Source organism: Arachis stenosperma, chromosome 9 (genome assembly GCF_014773155.1).
Source record: "Arachis stenosperma cultivar V10309 chromosome 9, arast.V10309.gnm1.PFL2, whole genome shotgun sequence".
NCBI lineage: Eukaryota > Viridiplantae > Streptophyta > Magnoliopsida > Fabales > Fabaceae > Arachis > Arachis stenosperma.
In genome coordinates, this window is record NC_080385.1 from 41379793 (window position 1) to 41402682 (window position 22890).

Here is a 22890-nt window from a genome sequence, read left to right on the forward strand (position 1 = left end):
TAGAAGTGGTCTTGATGCACCCTTGAGATGAATCTCTCCATCTCCCATGACTCGGAGGTGAAAGCTTTTGCCTTCCCTTTCCTCTTTCTAGAGGTTTCTCCGGCCTTGGATGCCATAAATGGTTATGGAAAAACAAAAAGCAATGCTTTTACCACACCAAACTTAAAAGGTTTGTTCGTCCTCGAGCAAAAGAAGAAAGAAGAGAGTAGAAGAAGAAGAAACGGAGGAGAGGGAGATGGCTTTGTGGTTCGGCCAAAAGGGGAAGAAGTAGTGTTTAGGGTGTGTGAAAATGAAGGAGTGAAGATGGGTTTATATAGGGGTGAAGAGAGGGGTAGGGTTCGGCCATTATGGGTGGGTTTGGGAGGGAAAGTGGTTTGAATTTGAATGGTGAGGTAGGTGGGGTTTTATGAAGGATGGATGTGAGTGGTGAAGAGAATAGTGGGATTTGATAGGTGAGGGGTTTTTTGGGGAAGAGTGGTAGAGGTGATTGGTGAATGGGTGAAGAAGAGAGAGGGTGGTGGGGTAGGTGGGGATCCTGTGGGGTCCACAGATCCTGAGGTGTCAAGGAAAAGGCATCCCTGCACCAAGTGGCGTGCAAAAATGCACTATGTGCCAATTCTGGCATTAAACGCTGGGCTGGTGCCCATTTCTGGCGTTTAACGCCATGTTCTTGCCTTTTTCTGGCTTTTAACGCCAGTCTGGTGCCCCTTTCTGGCGTTAAACGCCCAGAATGGTGCCAGACTGGGCGTTAAACGCCCAACTGCTACCATTACTGGCGTTTAAACGCCAGCAAATTCTCCTCTAGGGTGTGCTGTTTTTCTTTCTGTTTTTGCTTTTTCAATTGATTTTGTGACTTCTCATGATCATCAACCTACAGAAAACATAAAATAGCAAAAGAAAATAGATAAAATATAACATTGGGTTGCCTCCCAACAAGCGCTTCTTTAATGTCAGTAGCTTGACAGAGGGCTCTCATGGAGCCTCACAGATACTCAGAGCAATGTTGGAACCTCCCAACACCAAACTTAGAGTTTGAATGTGGGGGTTCAACACCAAACTTAGAAGTTGGTTGTGGCCTCCCAACACCAAACTTAGAGTTTGACTGTGGGGGCTCTGTTTGGCTCTGATTTGAGAGAAGCTCTTCATGCTTCCTCTCCATGGTGACAGAGGGATATCCTTGAGCCTTAAACACAAAGGTTTCTTCATTCACTTGAATGATCAGTTCACCTCCATCAACATCAATCACAGCCTTAGCTGTGGCTAGGAAGGGTCTGCCAAGGATGATGGATTCATCTATGCATTTCCCAGTCTCTAGGACTATGAAATCAGCAGGGATGTAATGGTCTTCAATCTTCACCAAAACATCCTCTATAAGTCCATAAGCTTGTTTTCTTGAATTGTCTGCCATCTCTAGTGAGATTCTTACAGCTTGTACCTCAAAGATCCCTAGCTTCTCCATTACAGAGAGAGGCATGAGGTTTACACTTGACCCTAAGTCACACAGAGCCTTCTTGAAGGTCATGGTGCCTATGGTGCAAGGTATTGAAAACTTCCCAGGATCTTGTCTCTTTTGAGGTAATTTCTGCCTAGACAAGTCATCCAGTTCTTTGGTGAGCAAAGGGGGTTCATCCTCCCAAGTCTCATTTCCAAATAACTTGTCATTTAGCTTCATGATTGCTCCAAGGTATTTAGCAACTTGCTCTTCAGTGACATACTCATCCTCTTCAGAGGAAGAATACTCATCAGAGCTCATGAATGGAAGAAGTAAATCCAATGGAATCTTTATGGTCTCAATGTGAGCCTCAGATTCCCATGGTTCCTCATTAGGGAACTCATTGGAGGTCAGTGGACGTCCATTGAGGTCTTCCTCAGTGGCATTCACTGCCTCTCCTTCCTCTCCAAATTCGGCCATGTTGATGGCCTTGCACTCTCCTTTTGGATTTTCTTCTGTATTGCTTGGATGAGTACTAGGAGGGAGTTCAGTAATTTTCTTACTCAGCTGTCCCACTTGTGCCTCCAAATTCCTAATGGAGGACCTTGTTTCAGTCATGAAACCTTGAGTGGTTTTGATTAGATCAGAGACCATGGTTGCTAAGTCAGAGTGGTTCTGCTTAGAATTCTCTGTCTGTTGCTGAGAAGATGATGGAAAAGGCTTGCCATTGCTAAACCTGTTTCTTCCACCATTATTGTTGTTGAAACCTTGTTGAGGTCTCTGTTGATCCTTCCATGAGAGATTTGGATGATTTCTCCATGAAGAATTATAGTTGTTTCCATAGGGTTCTCCCATGTAATTCACCTCTTCCATTGAAGGGTTCTCAGGATCATAAGCTTCTTTTTTAGATGAAGCATCCTTAGTACTGTTTGGTGCATTTTGCATTCCAGTTAGACTTTGAGAGATCAAATTGACTTGCTGAGTCAATATCTTGTTCTGAGCCAATATGGCATTCAGAGTATCAATCTCAAGAACTCCTTTCTTCTGATTTGTCCCATTGTTCACAGGATTCCTTTCAGAAGTGTACATGAATTGGTTATTTGCAACCATTTCAATTAGTTCTTGAGCTTCTGTAGGCGTCTTCTTCAGATGAAGAGATCCACCAGCAGAGCTATCCAAAGACATCTTGGATAGTTCAGACAGACCATCATAGAAAATACCTATGATGCTCCATTCAGAAAGCATATCAGAGGGACACTTTCTGATTAATTGTTTGTATCTTTCCCAAGCTTCATAGAGGGATTCTCCTTCCTTCTGTCTAAAGGTTTGGACTTCCACTCTAAGCTTACTCAATTTTTGAGGTGGAAAGAACTTTGCCAAGAAGGCATTGACTAGCTTTTCCCAAGAGTTTAGGCTGTCTTTAGGTTGTAAGTCCAACCATATTCTAGCTCTGTCTCTTACAGCAAAAGGGAATAGCATAAGTCTGTAGACTTCAGGGTCAACCCCATTAGTCTTGACAGTGTCACAGATTTGCAAGAACTCAGCTAAAAACTGATGAGGATCTTCCAATGGAAGTCTATGGAACTTGCAATTCTGTTGCATTAGAGAAACTAATTGAGGCTTAAGCTCAAAGTTGTTTGCTCCAATGGCAGGGATAGAGATGCTTCTCCCATAGAAGTCGGGAGTAGGTGCAGTAAAGTCACCCAGAACCTTCCTTGCATTGTTGGCATTGTTGTTATTTTCGACTGCCATAGGTTCTTCTTCCTTGAAGAATTCTGTTAGGTCCTTTACAGAGAGTTGCGCTTTAGCTTCTCTTAGCTTTCGCTTCAAGGTCCTTTCAGGTTCAGGGTCAGCTTCAACAAGAATGCCTTTGTCTTTGTTCCTGCTCATATGAAAGAGAAGAGAACAAGAAAATATGGAATCCTCTATGTCACAGTATAGAGATTCCTTGAGGTGTCAGAGGAACAGAAAAATAGAAGGAAGAGGTAGAAGAATTCGAACTTAGTGAGATAGAGTTCGAATTGTGCATTGAGGAGGAGTGGTACTCTATAAATAGAAGGATGTGAGAAGAGGGGAAGAAATTTTCGAAAATTAAGTTAAAAAAAAAGATTTTAAAAACATTTTGAAAAACTTTAATTGATTTTCGAAAACCAATAGTGGGAAAGAAATCAAGTGATTTTTGAAAAAGATTTTGAAAAAAAGATATGATTGAAAACTATTTTGAAAAAGATATGATTTGAAAACAATTTTAAAAAGATTTGATTTTAAAAATTAATGACTTGGCTAACAAGAAAAGATATGATTCAAACATTAAACCTCTCTCAACAGAAAAGGCAACATACTTGAAATGTTGAATCAAATCATTAATTGATAGCAAGTATTTTTGAAAAAGGAAAGAAATTGATTTTGAAAAAGATTTGATTGAAAAGATATGATTTGAAAAAGATTTGATTTTGAAAAAACTTTGAAAACTTGAAAAAAATTGAATTAAAAACAGAATCTTCCCTCTTGTGCCATCCTGGCGTTAAACGCCCAGAATGGTGCACATTCTGGCGTTTAACGCCCAATGCTCTACCCTTTTGGGCGTTAAACGCCCAACCAGGCACCCTGGCTGGCGTTTAAACGCCAGTCTGTCCTTCTTCACTGGGCGTTTTGAACGCCCAGCTTTTTCTGTGTAATTCCTTTGCTGCATGTTCTGAATCTTCAGTTCCCTGTACTATTGACTTGAAAATAGAACCAAGATCAAATAAACAATGCATGCAAGATACCAAACTTAAAAATAAGACACTAGACTCCAACAAGAAACATAAAATATTTTTGGTTTTTATGATTTTGTAATTTTTTTGGATTTTTCGAAAATTAAGTCGAATAAGAAAATAAAGGTATCAAAATTCTTAATGAGAATTTCAGGAATCATGCAATGTTAGTCTAAAGTTTTAGTCTAAAGGAATTAGACATGAATAGCCAAGCTTCAGCAAGACATTGCATTCAAGAGCTAAATTGATGATAATCAATCAACTTTGGTGATGATAAGAACATCACCTTGAAACACTAGAATTCATTCTTAAGAACTCTGAAAAATACCTAATCTAAGCAACAAGATGAACCGTCAGTTGTCCATACTCGAAACAATCCCCGGCAACGGTGCCAAAAACTTGGTGCACGAAATTGTGATCACTACTTTTCACAACTCAAATAATCCCTAGTAATGGCCCCAAAGACTTGGTGCTCAATACCATGGCATAAACACAACTTCGCACAACTAACCAGCAAGTGCACTGGGTCGTCCAAGTAATAAACCTTACGCGAGTAAGGGTCGATCCCACGGAGATTGTTGGTATGAAGCAAGCTATGGTCACCTTGTAAATCTTAGTCAGGCAGACTCAAATGGTTATGGATGATATGTGAATAAAACATAAAGATAAAGATAGAGATACTTATGTATTTCATTGGTGAGAATTTCAGATAAGCGAATGGAGATGCTTTGTCCCTTCTGTCTCTCTGCTTTCCTGCTTTCCATGGCAAGCTTATGCAAGGGTTTCACCGTTGTCAGTGGCTACCTCCCATCCTCTCAGTGGAAATGTTCAACGCACCCTGTCACGGCACGGCTATCTAGCTGTCGGTTCTCGATCATGTTGGAATAGAATCCAGTGATTCTTTTGCGTCTGTCACTAACGCCCCACAATCGCGAGTTTGAAGTACGTCACAGTCATTCAATCATTGAATCCTACTCAGAATACCACAGACAAGGTTTAGACCTTCCGGATTCTCTTGAATGCCGCCATCAGTTCTAGCCTATACCACGAAGACTCTGATCTCACGGAATGGCTGGCTCGGTTGTCAGGCGATCAACCATGCGTCGTGTATCAGGAATCCAAGAGATAAACATTAGAGCCTTGTTTGCTTGTAGAACAGAAGTGGTTGTCAGTCACTTGTTCATAAGTGAGAATGATGATGAGCGTCACATAATCATCACATTCATCAAATTCTTGAGTGCGAATGAATATCTTGGAATAAGAACAAGCTGAATTGAATAGAAGAACAATAGTAATTGCATTAATACTCGAGGTACAGCAGAGCCCCACACCTTAATCTATGGTGTGTAGAAACTCCACCGTTGAAAATACATAAGAACAAGGTCTAGGCATGGCCGTGAGGCCAGCCCCCAGTAATCTAAGAACAGGACGTCCAAAGATGATCTAGAGATCTAAAGTGATCAAAAGATTCCAAAGATCAAAAGATGAAAAATACAATAGTAAAAAGTCCTATTTATAGGGAACTAGTAGCTTAAGAATTACAAAGATGAGTAAAAGACATAAAAATCCACTTCCGAGCCCACTTGGTGTGTGCTTGGGCTGAGCATTGAAGCATTTTCGTGTAGAGACTCTTCTTGGAGTTAAACGCCAGCTTTTGTGCCAGTTTGGGCGTTTAACTCCCACTTTGGTGCCAGTTCCAGCGTTTAACGCTGGGAAATCTGAAGGTGACTTTGAACGCCGGTTTGGGCCATCAAATCTTGGGCAAAGTATGGACTATCATATATTGCTGGAAAGCCCAGGATGTCTACTTTCCAACGCAGTTGAGAGCGCGTCAATTGGGCTTTTGTAGCTCCAGAAAATCCACTTCGAGTGCAGGTAGGTCAGAATCCAACAGCATCTGCAGTCCTTTTTAGTCTCTGAATCAGATTTTTGCTCAGGTCCCTCAATTTTAGCCAGAAATTACTTGAAATCACAGAAAAACACACAAACTCATAGTAAAGTCCAGAAAAGTGAATTTTAGCTAAAAACTAATAAAAATATACTAAAAAGTAACTAAATCATACTAAAAACATACTAAAAACAATGCCAAAAAGCGTACAAATTATCCGCACATCAAAAAGCAACACCCATCTTATGAGTCTGGGTTTTGAATCCTGCTTTGTGAGTAGGTATTTAAGAGCAGCATGGTCAGTGTACACAATCACTTTTGATCCTACTAAATAGGATATGAACTTGTCAATGGCGTAAACCACTGTAAGTAGCTCTTTTTCTGTGGTTGTGTAGTTCTTCTGTGCGTCATTTAAAACACGACTGGCATAGTAAATGATGTGCAGAAGCTTGTCATGTCTTTGTCCCAACACTGCACTAATGGCATGGTCACTGGCATCATACATCAATTCAAAAGGTAATGTTCAGTCTGGTGCAGAGATGACTGGTGCTGTGACCAGCTTAACTTTCAGAGTCTCAAACACCTGCAGATACTCCTTATCAAAGATAAATGGCGTGTCAGCAGCTAGCAGATTACTTAGAGGTTTGGCGATTTTTGAAAAATCCTTTATAAACCTCCTATAGAATCCTGCATGCCCCAGAAAGCTTCTGATTGCCTTAACATTGGCTGGTGGTGGTAATTTTTCAATTACCTCTACCTTAGCTTGATCCACCTCTATTCTCCTGTTCGAGATTTTGTGCCTAAGGACAATTCCTTCAGTCACCATAAAGTGACATTTCTCTCAGTTTAAAACTAGGCTAGTCTCTTGGCACCTCTTTAGAACAAGTGCTAGATGGTCAAGACAGGAGCTGAATAAGTCTCCAAATACTGAAAAGTCATCCATGAAGACTTCCAGAAATTTTTCCACCATATAAGAGAAAATTGAGAGCATGCATCTTTGAAAGGTTGCAGGTGCATTACACAGGCTAAATGGCATCCTTCTGTATGCAAATACTCCAGATGGACATGTGAATGCCATTTTCTCTTGATCCTGGGGATCTACTGCAATTTGATTATAACCTGAATATCCATCCAGGAAGCAGTAGTATTCATGACCTGCTAGTCTTTCTAGCATCTGGTCTATGAATGGTAAAGGAAAATGATCCTTTCTGGTAGCTGTATTGAGCCTTCTATAATCAATACACATACGCCACCCAGTAACTGTTCTTGTAGGAACCAGTTCATTTTTTCATTATGAACCACTGTCATGCCACCCTTCTTAGGGACGACTTGGATAGGGCTCACCCAGGGGCTATCAGAAATAGGATAAATGATCCCAGTCTCTAGTAATTTAGTGACCTCCTTCTGCACCACTTCCTTCATGGCTGGATTCAGCCGCCTTTGTGGTTGAACCACTGGATTGGCGTCACCTTCCAATAGAATCTTGTGCATGCATCTGGCTGGGCTAATGCCCTTAAGATCACTGATGGACCACCCAAGGGCTGTCTTGTGTGTCCTTAGCACTTGAATTAGTGCTTCCTCTTCCTGTGGCTCTAAGGTAGAACTGATGATTACAGGAAAGGTATCACCTTCTCCCAGAAATGCATATTTCAGGGATGGTGGTAATGGTTTGAGCTCGGGTTTAGGAGGTTTTTCCTCTTCCTGAGGGATTTTCAAAGGTTCTATCATTCTCTTTGATTCCTCCAGATCACGCTGAACATCTTTACAGATATCCTCTAGCTCTGATTCGAGACTCTCAATCATATTAACCTCTTTTACCAGAGAGTCAATAATATCAACACTCATGCAGTCATTTGGGGTGTCTGGATGCTGCATATCTTTGACAACATTCAACTTGAACTCCTCCTCATTGACTCTCAGGATTATTTCCCCTTTTTGGACATCAATAAGGGTTCGGCCAGTTGCTAGGAAAGGTCTTCCTAGAATGAGAGTTGCACTCTTGTGCTCCTCCATTTCCAGCACCACAAAGTTAGTAGGAAAGGCAAATGGCCCAACCTTGACAATCATGTCTTCAATCACGCCTGATGGGTATTTAATGGAGCCATCAGCAAGTTGGAGACATATCCGGGTTGGTTTGACTTCTTCAGTCAAACCAAGCTTTGTGATAATAGATGCAGGTATTAGGTTGATACTTGCCCCAAGATCACATAAATCTTGCTTGGTACAAGTACCCTCTAATGTGCATGGTATCATAAAGCTTCCGGGATCTTTAAGCTTCTCAGTTAAGCTTTTCAGAATGACTGCACTGCATTCTTCAGTGAGGTAAACTTTTTCAGTTTCCCTCCAATCCTTCTTATGACTTAAGATCTCTTTCATGAACTTAGCATAAGAGGGTATTTGCTCAAGTGCCTCTGCAAACAGAATCTTTATTTCAAGAGTCCTGAGATAGTCTGCAAAGCGGGCAAATTGCTTATCCTGTTCTGCTTGGCGGAGTTTCTGAGGATAAGGTATTTTGGCTTTGTATTCCTCAACCTTCGTTGCCGCAGGTTTATTGCCTACAGATGTAGGTTGAGAAGCCTTTTTAGAAGGGTTATTATCAGCACTTGTATGTGTCTGATCCCCCACTGGCATTTGAATGCCAGGGGTGGAAGCTGGAGTGGCGTTAGACGCCAACTCCTCATCTGTTTCTGGCGTCTGAATGCTAGAACTATGCTTCCTTTGGGCGTTCAATGCCAATTCCTTGCTTGTTTTGGCGTTGAACGCCAGGACTGAACATGGTTTGGGCGTTCAACGCCAGCTTCCCACCCATTTTCTGGGGTTTGAACGCCAGAATTATTCCTCTCTGGGCTCTTAATGTCCTCAGAGGGATTTTGGGTAGTTTGCTCATTTCTTGGCTTCCTGCTATCTTGAAGTGATGTTTTTAATGTTTTCCCACTTCTTAATTAAACTGCTTGGCACTTTTCTGTTATTTGTTTTGATAGTTGCTGTTCTGTTTGCTTCAACTGTACTTCCATATTCATATTAGCCATTCTTGTTTCTTGTAATATCTCTTTGAATTCGGCTAACTATTTTGTTAGAAAGTCTAATTGCTGATTGAATTCTATAGCTTGTTCTGCAGGACTGAGTTCAGCAGTCACTGTTTTAGCTTCTTCTTTCATGGAAGATTCACTGCTTAGGTACAGATGCTGATTTCTGGCAACTGTATCAATAAGCTCTTGAGCTTCTTCAATTGTTTTTCTCATATGTATAGATCCACCAGCTGAGTGGTCTAGAGAAATCTGAGCTCTCTCTGTAAGCCCATAATAGAAGATGTCTAACTGCACCCACTCTGAAAATATTTCAGAGGGACATTTTCTTAGCATCTCTCTGTATCTCTCCCAAGCATCATAAAGAGATTCATTATCTCCTTGTTTGAAGCTTTGGATGCTTAGCCTTAGCTGTGTCATTCGTTTTGGAGGAAAATAGTGATTCAGAAATTTTTCTGACAGTTGTTTCCATGTCTTTATGCTGTCCTTAGGTTGGTTATTTAACCACCTCTTAGCTTGACCTTTTACAGCGAATGGAAACAGTAATAATCTGTAGACATCCTGATCTACTTCCTTATCATGTACTGTGTCAGCAATTTGTAAAAATTATGCCAGAAACTCTATAGGTTCTTCCTGTGGAAGACCGGAATACTGGCAACTTTGCTGCACTATGATAATGAGCTGAGGATTCAACTCAAAGCTACTGACTCCGATGGAGGGTATACAGATACTACTCCCATATGAAGCAGTAGTGGGGTTAGCATATGACCCCAGAGTCCTTCTGGACTGTTCATTTCCACTTAGTTCCATGATGGAGCAAGGGAGATGATATGGATGTTGATATTATTTATTTTATTATATATAAAATTTATTTTCGAAATAATAAAATAAAATAAGATAAAATAAAAATGAAATAAAAATAAAATTAAAAAAATTAAAAAAAATTTGAAAATGTTTTGTGAAGATTTTCGAAAAAAATTGAGGAGAGAGAGAAAGTGGTTAGGATATTTTTGAAAAAGATAATAAAATATTATATATATATATATATATATATATATATATATTGAAAAAAAATCTTAAGAGGATAAGATTTGAAAAATTTTGAAATTGAAATCTAAAATTTTTATAAAAAAAATTTCGAAAAAGTAGCTTAAAAATAGTTAGAAAATATATTTTTTTGAATTTTGAATTTTATGATGAAAGAGAAAAACACATAAAAGACACAAGACTTAAAATTTTTAGATCTAATGCTCCTTGTTTTCGAAAATTTTGGAGGAAAAACACCAAGGAACACCAAACTTAAAAATTTTAAGATCAAAACATAAAGAAGACTCAAGAACACCTTGAAGATTCATAAGAACACCAAGAACAAAAGAAAGAACACCAAACTTAAAATTTTTAGCAAATCAAAATAATTTTGAAAATTATATCAAAATTAACAAGAAAACACCAAACTTAAAGTTTGGCACAAGATTAAATCAAGAAAAATTATTTTTGAAAAAGATTTTTAATAAAACCGGTGCCCAATCATCAAGAACATAAACCAACGCTCTAGCTAATTGGGTAGTAAATATAACATGTTTTAAAGATGTATTATTTTTATAGATAAAAATAAATTTTTGAAAACTAATATTTTGAAAAAGCACAAGAAAAACAAGAAAAGACACAGAACAAGACAAACCAAAGATCAAACAAGAAAAATTGACAAGAACAATTTGAAGATCAAGGAAAAACAAAGAACACTAATTCGAAAATTTAAAGAAAAATACAAGATATGCAATTGACACCAAACTTAGAACAAGACACTAAACTTACGAAAAAAAATTAAAATTTGATAAAGAAAAATAATTATTTTTGAAAAATTTTTGAAACGGGAATAAAGGACTCAGAATTTAATGACTCTATAGCAACAAAAATAAATTATTCCTAATCTAAGCAACAAAATAAACCTTTAGTTGTTCAAACTCGAACAATCCCCGGCAATGGCACCAAAAACTTGGTGCACGAAATTGTAATCCCAATATCAAAATCAAGATTTCTTATGACTTCGTACCACTAACCAGCAATTGCACTGGGTCGTCCAAGTAATACCTTACGTGAGTAAGGGTCGATCCCGCGGAGATTATTGGTTTAAAGCAAGCTATGTTTATTTTATTATTCTTAGTCAGGATATCAATTATAATTATCAGTTTGAATTATTAGAAAAAATAAAAGAGCGTGAAATAATTACTTGTTGTGCAGTAATGGAGAATATGTTGGGGTTTTGGAGATGCTTTGTCTTCTGAATTCCTGTAATGTAATATTCAACTCAATGCAAAAGTGCAAAGTTCCTTCCATGGCAAGCTCTATGTAGGGTGTCACCGTTGTCAATGGCTACTTTCCATCCTCTCAGTGAAAATGGTCCAAATGCTCTGTCACAGCATGGCTAATCAGCTGTTGGTTCTCGATCATGTCGGAATAAAATCCATTGATTCTTTTGCGTTTGTCATCACGCCCAACACTCACGAGTTTGAAGCTCGTCACAGTCATCCAATCCCAGAATCCTACTCGGAATACCACAGACAAGGTTTAGACTTTTCGGATTCTCATGAATGCCGCCATTAATTCTAGCTTATACCACGAAGATTCTGGTTAAGGAATCTAAGAGATACTCATTCAATCTGATGTAGAACGGAGGTGGTTGTCAGACACACGTTCATGGATTGAGGAAGGTGATGAGCGTCACGGATCATCACCTTCTCCATAGTTAAGCGCGAATGAACATCTTAGATAGGAACACGCATGTTTGAATGGAAAAACATAAATAATTGCATTAATTCATCGAGACGCTGCAGAGCTCCTCACCCCCAACAATGGAGTTTAGAGACTCATGCCGTCAAAGAGTATAAATTTCAGATCTAAAAATGTCATGAGAGATACAAAATAAGTCTCTAAAAGTTGTTTAAATACTAAACTAGTAACCTAGGTATACAGAGAATGAGTAAACTAAGATGGATAGTGCAGAAATCCACTTCTGGGGCCCACTTGGTGTGTGCTAGGCTGAGACTTAAGCTTCTCATGTGCCTGGGCTGTTTCTGGAATTGAACGCCAATGTGTTTCTGGCGTTCAACTCTGGTTCGTGATGTGTTTCTGGCGCTGGATGCCAGACTGCAACATGGAACTGGCGTTAAACTTCAGTTTACGTCGTCTATCTTCGTGCAAAGTATGAACTATTATATATTGCTGGAACTCCTTGGATGTCTACTTTCTAACCCAATTGAGAGCTCGCCAATTGGACATCTTTAGCTCCAAAAAATCTATTCCGAGTGCAGGGAGGTCAGAATCCAACAGCATCAGCACTCCTTTTTCAGCCTAAATAAGATTTTTGTTCAGCTCCCTCAATTTCAGCCAGAAAATTCTTGAAATCACAGAAAAACACACAAACTCATAGTAAAGTCCAGAAATATGATTTTTGCTTAAAAACTAATAAAATTCTATTAAAAACTAATAAAAACATACTAAAATCTACATGAAATTACCCCCAAAAAGCGTATAAAATATTCGCTCATCACCTCCGCTTCAAACTCCTCCTTGAGACCCTTCATCTGATCAAATTCTTGCTTAGCTTCCTTCATAAAAGCTTTGGTAGCATGCAGAGGTAGATTTTGGGCAGTGCGATACAAAGCAGCTCCCATATGAGCCATCTTGACACTACTCCGAGTTATAAAATCCAAGTGATGAAGGAGAGATACATCATCCATTGAAAGAGCACCATAAGGTGCGATCTGCTGGTCCACAAAACCAATAGGATCAAAATTCGGGGCATCTAGATTGAAAGGTTCAACAGTTCGAGGTCTTTTTGGAGGAGGGGCGGCCGAAGAAGAAACCACAGCAGCAGTAGAAGATTGAGGGGGATCCACTAAACGGACCCGAGGTGTAGGGATCATTCTCCTCGGGCCAGGAGAGCTCGGCACGGATGGCTTCAAAGGAGCTTGGGAAGTTCCTTCCCCATCAGCCCGGGCCGAGATGTTTTGAGCCGCAGTAGCTTTCCTCGCCTTCTTGAAGGCCTTTATTGCATCATTATTCTTGGCCATCTCTGGAAAATGAAAAACAACAATTTATCACGCCAGGAAGAAAGCAGGAGAAAAACAAGATAACAAGATATATCAAGGCAGTACCCAAAGAAGTTCGAATAAGGGACGGATCTCCCAAAGACTTTTTAGTATCCAAGTGAGGAGGTTCTCCCCAAATATCCTCCAAAACACTCACAAAGGACTGCTCGACCTTGCTCAACATCTCCCAAGTATATCGGGATACCACTACGTTCCTCTGCCACTCTAAGGGAAAGCAGGGCTCATTATTTTCATCCAGAAAGAAAGGTCGGGCTCCTTCAACAGCCCGGACCTTAAAGAAGTAGTTCTTAAAATCCCGGAAAGATTCGTCATACGTGGAAAAAACCTTGTGCCCCTGGGCAGACCTAAAAGAAATCCAAGAAGCTTTCTTCTTGGTAGTCCCAGGTTTGGTCAACACAAAAAGATACAGAAAAAGAGTTTGAGAAGGCGTAACACCAAATTCTTGACAAACAAGCTGAAAAATCTTGATGAAGCCCCATGAATTCGGATGGAGCTGCGACGGGGCTACATTACAAGACCATAACAGGTCAGTTTCAAAAGAAGTAAAAGGAAAGGTGATGTTCATTTGGCTAAAAAAGAAGTCATAAGCATAGAAGAAGGGACGCTCCCCTGGATCAGGACTGGGAAGCAAACTCTATCGCCAGAATCAGGTGCTACCAACTCATAATTGCCCTCCTGATCCACACTGCTACAGACACGATGATGCTTTCTAAGCGTCGCACAAAAATCTGAATCGACTAAAGAAACACACAGCAAGACAAGAGAGTCCAGCCAATCGGACATCCCTTCGGGAACCTCAGAAGACGCCTCGATAATATTTTTTTGAGAAGACATGGCCAACTAATCCTACAAAGCAAGAAAAAGATTGGGTTACTAAAAAGGTAAAGACATCCCAGACGAAATTAAAACAACTCGGACAGCACATTCCAGCGCGGTACAGCAGATAAAAAGGAAAACCCCAGGACACAACCCAAGGTCCAGGGGCATCCTTTGGAGGCAATCAGGGAATAAAGATTCAGGAAAATCTACAAGACTAATGTCTCAACAGAAACCATTTTCAAGAAAAACAAATGCGAAGAAGATCAAACGAGTCGCCAAAAGAAAAGGCTACAACAGTTCAAAAATCAGCAGTAGCATACAAAGTCCTAAAGAGCCAAACCAGGAAAATACACTCAGAAGCATATGTAAGGTCAAAAGGGAAAAAGCATGCATCACAGTAACAAAACAGGCACGATAAAAATTCAAGCTTTCCAACATGCACTCAGTCAAAATCAAAGCTTCAAAGTCAAACACAACACAGCAGAAATAAACGGTGAAGGGAAAGCAAAACCAACCTGAGAAAGGAGAAGAATACGCAAGAGGGTTGAAGACGAGGAGGCTAGAAATCGCCGTCGAAAGCACTTACAATCGCCGAACAAACGTTGCAAGAAGAAACACCAAGAAATGTAAGTTTTCAAACGAAAACAGAAGGAGAGGAGAAAAAGGGAAGTCACAGCAAAAGCAAGAGAGGAGAAAAACGTTTTTTGAGAGTAAACTTCAAAATAAAATCCAAGAGAAACGGAGCATCAAAAACCAATTAATGGGGCATTAAAAACCCTCGCACATTCCCTAGGCCAGGACGCTAATCAAAAAGCGCGCGTTTTCAAAGGAAGCGAAACGTTCTGCATTCAAAAAGGAAATCCTACAAAGACAAAAGCAACGAAATGCTCGAGTTCGGCTTCACCCGAGAAGGATCAAAAGTCTTAAAACTAAAGACTCAACCTCAAAAAGGAAGACCGAGCTCGAGCAGGGGCACTGTTCATACCCTGGGTCGAGCTGTCCGACCCGGGATGTTTTACAGACAAAGCGACCGACCTCTTCAGGTCAGGATGACCTGACCTCTTCTCAAAGAGCTCGGCCAAATCACAGGAAAGCCCAATAAAGGGCCCAAATAAAGGAACACGACCCCAATCCAAAGGCAGCCCAAGCCTATAAAGATAAGGGCGGTACCCATGAAAGATAAAGATAAAGATAAAGATAAAGATAAGATAACTAACTTATCTTATCTGCAAGGGTCACTGTACACCATTATAAATACACTGGAGTACCCAGGTATAACTCATACTCTGATTCTACTCAATACCTACTTAATACCCTTGCTAACTTAAGCATCGGAGTCCCTTGCAGGTACCCCCACCCTCTGGGGACGAAGGATCAGTATCATCACCAAGTCGGACACAACACCCCCGACCAGCACAGAAGATCTCGTCCGAGATTGACCTACAGTTTCAGTAACCCTCGGAACACACTTCTTGAAGGATTATTTGATGGCGTCGAAAAAGTGTTTGGAAAAGAAGCTACCAAGAGGAAGAATCACCTTGTTGGTGCAGTTGCTGGAGATGACGAGGGATCACAGCTGTTATTGCTCAATGCTGCTGAGGAGTTCTGTTACAAGAAAGGTAGCAATGAGTTGAATGTGGTTGCACTTATTCTGAAAGCCCTCTATGATGTTGATTTGGTGGAGGAAGAGCACGTCGTGCATTGGTATTCAAAGGGACTGAAGGGTGATAAGAAGGACTCTCAGGTATGGAAGAATGCTCAACCATTCATTGATTGGCTTCGGAATGCTGAATCAGAATCGGAGAAAGAATGAGAAAAGTTTGTGCTCAGTTATTGAATGGAATTGCCTCAGTTATTGAATTAGTGAAACCGCATATTTAAGGGTTTAATGTGGATTCAAGTGTTTCTTTTAAGGATTTTCGTCTGTTGAATTGGTTTCTCTCTTGGAGATGAATCAGAATCAGAATGCTGTCCATCTATGAGGGTTAAACTAGTTAGCTATATGTTATAGAACTCTGGTTTTTGTCGTTTCTGCTTCTCCTGTATAATACTTAAGTGGTTCTTGATGTTTTAAATGGCTTGTACTTGCTTCTTAAGCAAAAACATGAGATATAAATGTAACACTGATGTTAGTTTTGCATTGTTGCTTCTTAGTCTTAGGCATGGCCATATTTGAAAGGAGATAAAAACACAAACATGGAGAAGTGAAAGTAGTTGTAAAATTGATAGTTTTATTCTCCAATAACAAGATGGGAGGGAGGCATAATTTTATTCTCCAATTGACAGCTTTTTCACCTTTACAATTGTGATATTACACTTCTTTCTTGTAACTCTGAAATTGAAGATCAATTTTTGTAAGATATAACCGCTGATCTTGTAGTATAATTCACCCGTGGAAGTAACATGCTCCTTTTTAAGTATTATATTTTATCCAAAATGATTTACAAAAATTAAATGGATTGCTTACATAAATGTCAACAGGTAGTTATTAGCTATCAAATAAGTATCGATCCTTCATTGCCATTATCGCTAAAACCGGCGACATCTCACCCTAAAAAGATAAATCTTTATCTCATAATTTTTGTTGAAAAATAATTCACAAATAAATATTTTGAATATGTGATTTACCCGCATCAACCAAATGAAATTCATCTACCATATCCTGGAGGACACCAGATTTGATGGTCTCATTTAAGATTTCAAAAAAGCCCTCCTCAAGTTCCATTGAATATAATAACTACTCCTACATACAAAATTTGCTAGAATTTTAGAATTTTGTCTCAACTATAGATACATTTGGTGCTCTATGATTTCAATGCTTTGTTTATATGATTTATAATAGGAATATTGGATCCTTTGGTGGTATTGACCCATGTAAATAACTCTATATCTCTATCATAGGGTAAAAGGTTTTGTGGTAATTGTCGTACTTGCATGCAATATATGAATGTCCGATGTTCATGATCTAAGTTGAGGAACTTTCGACTGTGCAACAGCACTGTCAGCAAATCAATAAATGCAGTTGTTTCTCCGCTCGCCCTGTTTTATTATTCCTATTAATGGTTAAGTTGTTACACACTAGATGTCTAATGTCCATGGTTAATCACAAAACTGATACCATTGATTTTGTAATTTCTTGTTGTAATGCTCTCTCCATTCTCCATCGTCGCAGCCACTGGCTCATGCAAATTGTACTACAATTCACTTCAACCAAAACTTGAATCCTAAATGAGAATGCCAAAGCTTCAAACCAGGTGAACATTCTGCAATTAGATAAGCACAAAAGCTTTAAGCGCTTATTGAAACAGGTGAAGAATTAATCCAAAGCACATTGATAAGACGAGGATTGCGTTGGTTAGAAATTTCTCTTAGAGAAAGAAGAATTTCGTTGTAAGTGATAACATGTCACCATGTCATGTTTTTCTATGCTTTTTCATACAAGAAATTGATGATTAGTGCTTAAATATTGCATTCTTTTGTGCTTAATTAGAATAGTTCCTTGATCTTTTAATTTTATAAATCTTGTAGGAAATAAGAAGAAAAAGAAGCAAAGAAGCACAAAATAAGCAAAAAAAAGAGCTTTGAGGCACACTTTGAAGTTGGGGCACACTTTGGAGCTTTAGGCCACGCTTTTAAAAGCATGGCCTATGACCAAATCAAAGAAGAAAACAACCAGCACACATAATGCTGCGCTCTTGCCAAGAGCGGAGCATTATTGTGATCCAAAAAGTGAGGTTGGAAGCAATTTTTTGCTAAGTTAAATTTGGGGCGTTCACAGCATGACCATGCCTCCTTCAAAGGGCTATAACTTAAGCTACAGATGTTCGATTGATGTGCTTTCAGTTGCGTTGGAAAGCTGACATTTAGAGCTTTCCAACAATATATAGCAATCTATATTTAGCGTACAATTGAGGCATAAGTGAAAGGTATCTTTAAGGGCAAAAAATAAGCGAAAATAAACCAAAGTGCTTCCACCAAGGCTCGAAGAGGGAGACACAAGGAAACCAAGGAAGTAGCGCTCACTTGGAGAGCACAACGCTCTCTTGGAGAGCATTGTCATGCTCTCTCCCAAAAAAAATGCAAGGAAAATGGCCAGCAAGTGCATTCCCAATGGTTCGAACTTGGAAGCCCACAAAAGACAAGGAGGATGCTGCGCTCTTGCCAAGAGTTGAGCGCTATTTTCCCCCCTTGTCAACCAAACCTTGTCGCACACCAAAAGGGCCAAGGAAACAAGCAACAATGCTGCGCTCTCCCCATGAGCCGAGCATTGCCCTGGGAGTATCACCCATGGGCCAAAATTCAACCAAAAATCCATTTAAATTCAATTCCTCACCAATTGAACCAAGGCCATCTAGATCCTCAAATCCAAAGTAAGCTAAGCCCATTATCATCACTCAAAGGCACAAGGATCAATTATCTTAGGAATTTATTTTAATTGTAATTTGTTTAGAATTTCATTTTCATTCTTCAGCCTATAAAAAGGCATCTGTTTCATTCTTGTAGGGGAGGCTGGCTCCATTAGGGAGTAGTAGTAGTAGTAGATAGCTCTCTCTTTTAGTTTTCCTTTTTGATTTTGAATTGTGGATTGAGAATTGAAGGAATTCTGTTTCACTCTTGATCTACAATTTCTCTTTGTCCTGCTTCTGCATAATTTTTAGTGAATTGAGAATTGAAATTGAGTTTTCCTTTACTGCTTCCATCTTCATTTCTTCTTCAATATGTTTGCTGTTGAATCAAGGAAGGACTTGAGATCTAGACTTATTTTCTAGTCTCATTGATTCCCTGAGATCTTTACTTGTCTTTTTAAATTTTGCAATTGAGCTGAGTTCATTTCTATTTTTGCTCCTTCAAGCAATTTTTCCCTGCTGTTTAGATCTGCTACATTTTATTTCATCTACTACTTTTCTGATTGAGTGCATCTTGAATTCTCTTGTTTAATTTTGAATCCCAAGTCCCAATTTACGTTTAGGGAATTTAGTTCCTCTGCAATTGTTCTGCATTTTACAATCCTTACTGTGATGTGGATTTTATTCTACCTGCAAGTTGAATTTTCCAGTTAATTGTTCTTAAGCTCTCTTCAATTACTTGATCTATTGCCTTCTTTAATTTTCAACACCCCAGCCCCCTTTACAATTCACTGTAATTTACATTTCTTGTCATTTAAGATTCTGGCAATTTACTTTTCTTGCAATTTAAGTTTCAACTCTTTTACTTTCTTGCTCTTTAAGTTTCAGCAATTTAATTCTTTTGCACTTTTAATTCCCTGCCATTTACTTTCTGTTGGCTACATTTCATCCAATTTCACTTCAATGTTAGCTTGAATAAACTAATCACCCAGTAAATTTGCTTGATCCATTAATCCCTGTGGGATCGACCTCACTCTAAGTGAGTTATTACTACTTGATGCGACCCGGTATACTTGCCGGTTGGATTTGTGTGTTGGAAATTCGTTTTTCCACAAAAACACCATCAAGTTTTTGGCGCCGTTGCCGGGGATTGATTAGATCAACAATGATTAAGTGGGTGAGAAGTCTAGATAAAGTATTTTTTGTTTTTGTTCTCTGTTTTAAGTTGGTAGCAAGGTGTTTAAGTTATTGCCTCACTAAAAAATTCTTTCTCTGTGACATGAATTTCAATTTTCATTGATCTTGCATTTTACAAAAATATAAATGGAGTTCAACTCATCTTATGGTCAAACAAAATTTTATGGGATATCACCCACCATCACCAATCTCTAATGGTGGCTGGGAATATCACCAAGAAAATACAAATTCTAAACACTCCAATCCATGGAGAATTGATTCAGAAACACAAGATGAGAAAGAAAATCATATGGGATATTTCCCTCCACCACAAAATGATGCAAGTCATGACTCTAATGGTGGCTGGGAGTATTACCAAGAAACTGAAAATTCTGAGCAATCAAGTCACATGAGAGATTGTCCAATAGCCAAAGACTCACAACCAAAACAAACTTCCAATAGCCAAAGACTCAAAACTTGAGTCCATGCTCAAAAGATTTGTAGAGGAGACAAAAAAGTACCAGGAAGAACAAGAAAACTCCCTCAAAAACATGGAAGTAAGATTAGCTCAGTTGTTGAGTGTAACGAAGAAAGAGGAAGGGCTTATGGAATAACCAATTCAAAAGGCTTTTGATGAAGAAAACACTCCAAAAATCACACAGCAACCATATCTTGACATCCAAGAAGTGAAGGCAATTAACAAAAGCACCAAGAAGAGGATTGTGACCAAGATACCAAGGACAACATTCAAGAGAAGGTCAACCACAAGCAATCCAACCCCTAGACAACTAGCAAGCAAGCTCAATCAAGCCATATACAAAAGGAGGCTTGCTGAGAGAAAACCAAGAAAGGGGACAATAGCTGAAACTTCCTTCCCCTTGAGGTCATTCCTCTTAACAAATTGGAAGAAGGGGAAGAAAGTGAAGAACATGTAGAGAGTAGGTACATTTCTTCTCCTTGCTTTGTTTAAATTTTAATAAATTGGCATATGATTACATTCTAAGTTTGGTGTTGCCATGCAACACTTTGTTTTCAGATCATTTGAATGATTGCATTAATTTTACATGGAAGTGACACACTAAGATTCTAAGTTTGGTGTGCCACTTATTTTTTTATACAACTCATTCAGCAACACCACTTGTCTGGATAATCATAATGCCCTTTTTGCAGTGATATTTTTCTTTTTAGTTGGACAATATTAGTCTTCTCTTTGTTTTATTCATTTACTTGTTTTTAATGCTTTCTTTTATTAACTGTGTTTGTTAATACATCACCAAGAGAGTCTTATTTATGACATATTCTTATCTTGGTGATTGCATTTAACATGTAACAGTTTCTTTTGTTTAAGTTTTAATTCAAATAAATTGACATATGGTTGCATTCTAAGTTTGGTGTTGCTATGCAATAAAATTTGCTTCCAATCTTTACTGGATACTTGCATTAATTCCAAGTGAGAGTGTCACACTAAGTTTGGGGTGCCACTCAATTTTTTTATGCAATGTATCATGCACACCCTCTTATGTTTGAAATCACAATGTCTCTGTTTATTGTGCCTTGATTGTTATCCTCAATTTTGCTTGCTTAGAACACATGTATCAATAACATTTATTGTGTAAGACATTCATGATTCATCTTAGCCCCATAACCACGGTTCTAATAGTTGCTTGAGGATGAGCAAGCATTCTGAGTTGGTATGGGAAGGAGAAGAATGGGAGGAAAATGACAACAATAGAGAAGATGAACCACAAGGCTGTAAAGTTCTTTTTCCTTTCATTTGTTTCTAGCACTTTAAATTGCATGATTGTCTTTATCTTCTTTGTATGCATGTGTGTATGAATAAGCATAGTTTGATTTCTAAATGGAAACATGTTGCTGTGACATTATGACTATCAACTTGAGTTTTGTGAATTCAAAAGCAATAAAACATCATGATCATAAACAAACAAGGAATTAAAGAAGAGTTTAGCATGTGCATACAAGTATTGGAAAGCTAGTATGATTGATTATTGCTCAATTGCATTAGACTTTATTTAATTGAAGTTTTCATCTAGTACATTTTGTGAAATCTTTTGAAATCATAAAAACCTTGACAAAGTAAATGCAAAAAAAAAGGGCAAGAAAAGAAAAAGGGAAAGAATGAGAAAGCTGAAGGCTCTGAGTATCAATGGCAATTTATTTGCTAAGTACTTGTGGTGTTTATGTATCAAGTAAAATGCTTGAAAACAAAACACTTAGAAGTCAAGGCTAGGCTCAAGTGCAAAAGCACTCCCTCAAAGCTTAAGGCTCTGAGCATCAATGATTAGAGAGTTAAGAAAAGAAACAAACGAGCTTAATGAAGTCCTCTAATTCAAATGCTTGTGGTGCTTATGTATCAAGTGGTAATACTTGAAAACAAAGCATTTAGAATTGTAGCTTTGTTATTAACTCATGGGGTAAAACACCCAAAAGGAGAAGCAAGAAAAAAAAATCAAAAGCTTGTTTCAAGGAAGAAATATAAGGAAAAGATTTCATAAAATGAGCTAGATAGAAGCATCAATCATTTACATTTCTTTTGTGATTGTAGCATGCATTGAAAACTAGCTTGCCATGAACATTAACTTGCTATTCTTCTCACCTTGGATTGTCAATCTATATTGCATGATTCTTTGCTTGCTTGGGGACAAGCAAGGTTTAAGTTTGGTGTTGTGATGACATGTCACCATATCATGTTTTTCTATGCTTTTTCATACAAGAAATTGATGATTAGTGCTTAAATATTGCATTCTTTTGTGCTTAATTGGAATATTTCCTTGATCTTTTAATTTTATAAATCTTGTAGGAAATAAGAAGAAAAAGAAGCAAAGAAGCACAAAATAAGCAAAAAAAAAGAGCTTTGAGGCACACTTTGGAGCTTTAGGCCACGCTTTTAAAAGCGTGGCCCATGACCAAATCAAAGAAGAAAGCAACCAGCACACACAATGCTGCGCTCTTGCCAAGAGCAGAGCATTATCGTGATGCAAAAAGTGAGGTTGGAAGCAAATTTTCGCTAAGTTAAATTTGGGGCGCTCACAGCATGACCATGCCTCCTTCAAAGGGCTATAACCTGAGCTACAGATGTTCGATTGATGTGCTTTTAGTTGCGTTAGAAAACTGACATTCAGAGCTTTCCAACAATATATAGCAATCCATATTTGGCGTACAATTCAGGCATGAGTGAAAAGTATCTTTAAGGGCCAAAAACAAGCGAAAATAAACCAAAGTGCTTCCACCAAGGCTCGAAGAGGGAGACACAAGGAAACCAAGGAAGTAGCGCTCACTTGGAGAGCACAACGCTCTCTTGGAGAGCATTGTCATGC

At 38.7% G+C, this 22890-nt stretch overlaps 1 non-coding gene and 1 pseudogene across 1 annotated transcript; both read left to right on the forward strand.

Annotated features, from left to right (window-relative positions):
- LOC130949445 (eukaryotic translation initiation factor 5-like) overlaps positions 1 to 15846 on the forward strand; it is a 35042-nt pseudogene extending 19196 nt beyond the window's left edge.
- LOC130952305 (small nucleolar RNA R71) lies at positions 2672 to 2779 on the forward strand. Its single transcript, XR_009074486.1, has one exon. It is a non-coding gene; the product is annotated as a small nucleolar RNA R71 (small nucleolar RNA).
- Positions 15847 to 22890: the final 7044 nt, after the last annotated feature.